Raw genomic sequence first — 5,840 nt, forward strand, 5'->3', positions numbered from 1 at the left:
GCTCTTAGTCCTGCATTTTTAGATGGGTATGGAAATGCTCTTAAAGAGGGGACAAAAGTCGTCTCAAGGCCTGGGTGAAGGACCAGCCCAGCGCAGTCCAGTCTGAAATAACTGGAATTCTCCCAGCTGGCCCAGAGCCTCTTCCTCACCCCATCCAGATTGCGGACCCATGGGTTTCAGTGTTAACCCTGTCTGGTTCTGTGCCGCATGCATGTGGGTCCCCAGAACTCCCTCTGAACAGTGGGGCTAGAATAAACGCCTGGGTTGGAAGCCCCCACTCTGGCGTTAGGGCTGTGATGGTGAGAGCGGCCACGAGGTGGAGCCATGAGCCTGGCGCCCGGCTGGCCCGCTAGCGGCCGACACCTGCTGTCCGGACGGCGGCGGGGCGGCTGTCCCGAGGCCGCCACGGCGGGTTGGCCGGGGAGAACCAGACCAGGGCTGCTCTCAGCCCCCTCCTTTCTTTTGTCAGCCATCTAGGACCACGTGACTGGATCTTGCTCAGTGGGAGAACAGTGTGTGGGGTGGTGCGGTGTGCTGGAGGAGGGATATGTGTGTGTCCTTGGAGTTTGAGAGTGGGGGTGGGGCAAGGTCAAAGATGCCTTTTTTCTTAGCCTGATAAGCTTCTTGGAAACAAACGCCAAACCCTGGATATCTGCTGCTGCCCCAGAATCGGACATTTCAAGGGGCTATCCTGTGAGGGTTTGGATGCGTCTAATAAGCTTCCTTCTCTTGTTTTTTCACCCAGAACCCAGCCTTCCCAAAGTCCACGCTTCACCCACCTCAGTTTGTTTCTGTGGTTAAATATGCATTTCTATAAATGTCATTTTCCAGACCCCCTCTCAACAGCTTTCTGCAAAACACAGCTCAGACACACATCTGTGCACACAGGTCCGTCCTCCTGCCAGCCCCGAGTCCCCCCCCCCACACACACATCACTGCCCCACGCTTCTCACACAGTTCGTGCACATTATCTTATAGGCATCGCTCTTCGTGGGACGGCAGATGTGTGCCAGTGTGCGCACGTGAACACACACGTGGACACGCGCACTCACACACACACCCTGAGACAGCAGACACAGGGTGATGCTGACCCCCACCCAAGGTGAGCTGCACACCCTTTGGCCTTGGGTGGGAGATTTGTTTCCATCTCACACAGGCTGGCTCAGAGCTCAGCACAGGGAGCTGGACCTGGACGTGGAGCAGAAACAGGACGGGCTGTCCTCAGCCCTAAGGAGAGGGAGTCAGAGTTTGGAATCTTCTGTGAGGTCAGGGATGAGGGAGACGCTCCTGTGCCAACAGGAGCCAGGAACGGTTGCCTTTGAACTTTGCCTTCGCAGGTCAGCCAACGGTCAGGGAGTTTGTTGATGCAAGAACGAAAGTTACACTAACGTCGAGCTGAAGCTGTGGGTGTTCAGAAAAGGGAAGGACCCGCAAGAGGAGGAAAGGACCAAACCACAGAGGTGGGAGCAGCGGAGGGGGACAAAAAGCCCGTCGGAGAACTTGGGAACAAAGACCGCGTTGAAATCTCAGATGAGGAGGGAGCGGATGGAAGCCGAGAGGGGCCGGAGGAGGACCAATCCAGGGCGGGGCGGGGGTGGGGGTGGAGGAGGAGGGTTTTGAGAATGTGGGGGCGGGGAGCCTGAGTGCCGCTATGGCGGCTCAGCTGTTACTTACAAGCACAAGCTCTTCTCAATCCTGATTAACAGGAATTAAGTGGCATATGGCTAATCCTCCCGCTTGCTATTAGTGCTCCCAGCCCTGCAGAGGGACCGGCGGCCCTCCTCAGCCAGGCCCCGGCATTCACACACCAGGGCCCCCAGCCAAGGGGAGGAGGAGGAGGAGGCTGGAAACTTTCTCTACCTCCCTGCCCAGAATACCCATCCTCTGTACCTGTGCCCTTTGCCTTTCCTTCTTCCAAAATTCAGTCCTGTCTGTTGTTTTATATAGATCATCACAGAACACCTCTGAGAGACCGAAGACCCAACTTATTCTCATGAAAGAACTAGGAAAACAAACCCAGGGAACTGAGAGGATTTAACCCAGGACTGACGACTCGGTGGATGACTCTGGGGTCCTTGCGCCCAGCCCAGTCCAGCCCAGAGCAGCCCTGGAAGATGGTGGCTCGTCTACTAGAGGAAAGGAAAGAGGAGGGGGATGGGAAGAGGAAGGTGGGGAGGGGACAAAAGAAAAGAGCTGGAAAGATTTGAACTTCTGACCTTGGCTGGGGCAGAGCCAGGATAACTGAGGACCCCAGCCTCGTCCCAGGTGAGTAGGAATCAGACCCTGGGGTGATAAAGATTTGTGTGGAGGAATGTGCTCCCCGGGATAGTCAGAGGGTGGTGAGCCGTCAGGGAAGGGAGGGAAAGTGTGCCTTTCAGGCAAAGCCCCACCCCTAGCCTTAGCGGCTGCGGCTTCATCCTCCTGCAACAGAAGCCCCTCCCCACCAGGACAGGCTGACTCCCAGGCACTGGGTTCCCTGAGCAGGTGGAGAGTGGCCTGGGGGCTCCAGGCAGCCACCACTGGAGGGAGGAAACGAAGAGGAGGAGGACAGAGCCGGCACCCCCTACTACTCACAGAAAGCGCCTGGCATCAGACTGAAATGTTTCTTCCCCGTCGGGGTTCACAGTCCATAAGAAAGACAATTGCATACCGTTCACACCTATGTAAATAATAGTAAGCTATGATAGACACTATTTAGAGCTTCCCGATGGCTCAGTGGGTAAAGAATCTGCCTGCAATGCAAGAGACACAGGAGACTCAGTTTCAATCCCTGGGTCAGAGAGATTACCTAGAGGAGGAAATGGCAACTCACTCCAGTATTCTTTCCTAGAGAATCCCCTGCCCAGAGATACATGCTTTGGAACACAGGAGTAAATGGTTAATTCTGCCCAGGGTGGTGGGGAGGATAAAGGTAGGACTCGCTCTCCTGTTAGAAAGCCTTCCTAACCTCATCTCCTTCCAGATGCATTAGGAAGCTCTCTGCCTGGCACCTGGGGTTCTTTGCAGGGACCCCTTCACCTGCTCAACTGATCTGGAAGCCATGCACTTCTTTTCTTTTAAGGAGCACCTTGAATGTTCCAACTCCACACTCTTAATTCCAAAAGTCTAAATTTAAACATTTGCTGTCCTCCCTATGCTCTAAGTTTCTTCTAACCATAAGTTTTGATGTTACTAGTGCCTAGTATTTTAGGTTTATTTTTAAAAACTCATGCGTAGGTTACTGTTATTATCATCTGTTTTTAGAGCCAGTGCTTACCTGCAGATTGCCTACCTGCTCACCAACGTTTTTGCTCCTCTTTGCTTCTTTCACCCCATGGCTTCCTTCTGGATCGTTTTCTCCTTTTCTTTTAGATCATGCTCGAGTATTTCTTTCAACACAGAAACAGCTGATCAGCTGTCACCTGTTTTTACCCTTATTCCTGAGCCCTCGTTTAGCGGGCGATGCAGTCCTCGACTGTTCTCTCATTTCCTCAGCTCTTTGGAACAGTTATTTTCTTTTGTTCCAGCCTCTCTTACTGCTGTTGTTCCCTTGTAGATGTCCTGTCTTTTCAGTGTAACTAACCAGTGTTTCTTCTGGTTTGAGGTTCTGATACTTCACCATGTTATGTCTAGAGATGGCCTGTCAGGCTGGGCAACTAAACGGAAGGAGACATTTCTCTCTCCTGGGCACTCAGGCAGGATGCCTCCTCAAACTAAGGATCTGTGTCTTTCATCCATTCTGGGCCTTTCTGAGTCATTGTCTCCTCACTTACTGCTTTTTCCTTGTTCTTATTTTATTCCTCTGCAGTTTTTATCCTCTGTTACAAGTCTTAACATCTTTTTCAAATTTTCATGTCTTTACCTCTCTGTGTCTGATCCTGCATAATCTAAGATCTCTCACTTCGTTAGACAATTTTTTTAAATTATATTTTATTTTTTTTGGCTGCCCTGGGGTCTTCGGTTTGGCATGTGGGATATTTAGCTATGGTGTGTGAACTCTCAGCTGTGGCAAGTGGGACCTAGTTCCCAGATCAAGGATGGAACCCAGGCCTCTTGCATTGAGAGTGCAGAGTCTTAGCCACTGGACCACCAGGGAAGTCCCCAGTCAATTCCATGGAGTTCTTTTTTTTTTTTTTCCTCCTAAATGTTTCATTCCTACTAATTCTGCAAGTGCATATGTGCTAAGTCGCTTCAGTCGTGTCTGACTCTTTGCAACCCCATGGACAGTAGCCCCAGGCTCCTCTGTCCAGGCAAGACTGCTGGAGTGGGTAGCCATTCCCTCCTTCAGGGGATCTTCCCAACCCAGGGATTGAACCCAGGTTTCTTAGTTCTTCTGCATTGCAGGTGGAGTCTTCACCACTGAGCCACCTCGGAAGCCCCTACTAACTCCCTATGTAGCTCTTTCTTGTCTCCCTCATCTTTCCAGTGCCCTTGTGTTTCTCTGTGTTTTCTAGCCCTCTTATCTCTGTGCACTTTGTAAGGCAACTTATTTTATTGTCCCTTTTGGATTATTTCATTATCTCAGGGTTCAAGGCTGATTCCTCTGCTGGTCACATGCTGCTTCTGTATGAGGCGGGCCATCTCCTCCCAGGACTTGCAAATTATGGTTTGCATCTTTGTGGGATTGTTCCCTTCATGGGGGCCTTTGTGCTCTCAGGACACACCAGGAACAGTTGTGGGTTTGCTTCAACTGACTGCCCACAGGTTGCCCCAGTGTGAGAACAATTTTTACATTAATTTGGGGGCTTGGGGATTCCCACACGCTGAGAGAGAGTGAAAGTTCACACCCCACACCTGGAAATTTGAGTTTTTCACGGGAAACTTTTTTTTCCCTCTTCCAGAGCCTATAGCAGACAATGATGGATGGAGATTTTTCCTAGCCATCTCCCCATCAGAGCCAGAATTCCAGGTCCAGGGTCCTGCTTCAGACGGTCCTAGGCCTGTCCCCGTGCTCGTAGGTCATGAGCTACTCCCCTGGCTTTGCAAACCCTCCTCCTGTTCACTGTGCATTGGCTCCAATTTGCAGACTTCCTATTTTGGCTTTAAATTCCTTCCTTTTTCTGTCGCTTGACGCTTTATTTCAAGCTCAATGTACATGTTAATTTTCATGTTATATTTTATTCAGAATCTCCCTGTGTGATGCAGCGGAGCAGTGGAGATCCACACTGGCTCATTCTGTGAGTTGCTAGACACCTAAGGCACAATTATTTTTCCTTCTGTCTCTCCTATGGGACTACAGACTCCTGGAAGAAGGAAACTGTGCCTGAATTATCTCCGGTCCTTCGCTCAGTTCTGGGGACAAACACAGTATGAGAGTGACGTTTGCTGGACTGGACGGATACTTAAATGATGGAAGGTGATCATCAAAGGTTATGCAGGTCTTTTCACATCTCCAGGAAGAGTTCTTCAATCATTCCAAACACACGGGTATTATTTTATTCTGAAAAATCTTTACAGGTGATTCTGTAGCATATGTTATGATTGTGACATCGATGTGCCTCAACACTCTTAACGTGGCCATCAAGCAATCAGCATGCCGCAGGCCCTCAGAAGACGCGACACAAGGCCAGCACTGACCCGTGGCCCTCCAGCTGAAGGCCGTGGCGTGGAGGTGGTTTGCCGTGATTTCACTCACAGAGAGCACTGTGTGTGTTTGGTGGAGAACGTTCAGCAGGCCTACCTGGGAGAGCAGCTCGGGCTACAGGGACTTGAGGGGAAGAGGCTGCCAAGGCAGCCGAGGCAGGAGACAGAAACACAGACACAGAAACAAAATGATGAGAAATCCATAATCACCGTGTGATATTTAACCAAACTTTCCCAGATATGAATAGCTAAATTTTTTTTAAAAAGTAAAAATATTG

At 50.6% G+C, this 5,840-nt stretch overlaps 1 long non-coding RNA gene across 1 annotated transcript; it reads left to right on the forward strand.

The window, feature by feature from the left end:
• The first annotated feature begins 1,361 nt into the window (after positions 1-1,361).
• LOC138084190 (uncharacterized) lies at positions 1,362-5,840 on the forward strand. Its single transcript, XR_011145200.1, has 3 exons — positions 1,362-1,460; positions 1,948-2,265; positions 5,219-5,840. It is a non-coding gene; the product is annotated as an uncharacterized lncRNA (long non-coding RNA).

The sequence above is a fragment of the Capricornis sumatraensis genome, chromosome 8 (genome assembly GCF_032405125.1).
Source record: "Capricornis sumatraensis isolate serow.1 chromosome 8, serow.2, whole genome shotgun sequence".
In the NCBI taxonomy this organism is placed as follows: Eukaryota; Metazoa; Chordata; class Mammalia; order Artiodactyla; family Bovidae; genus Capricornis; species Capricornis sumatraensis.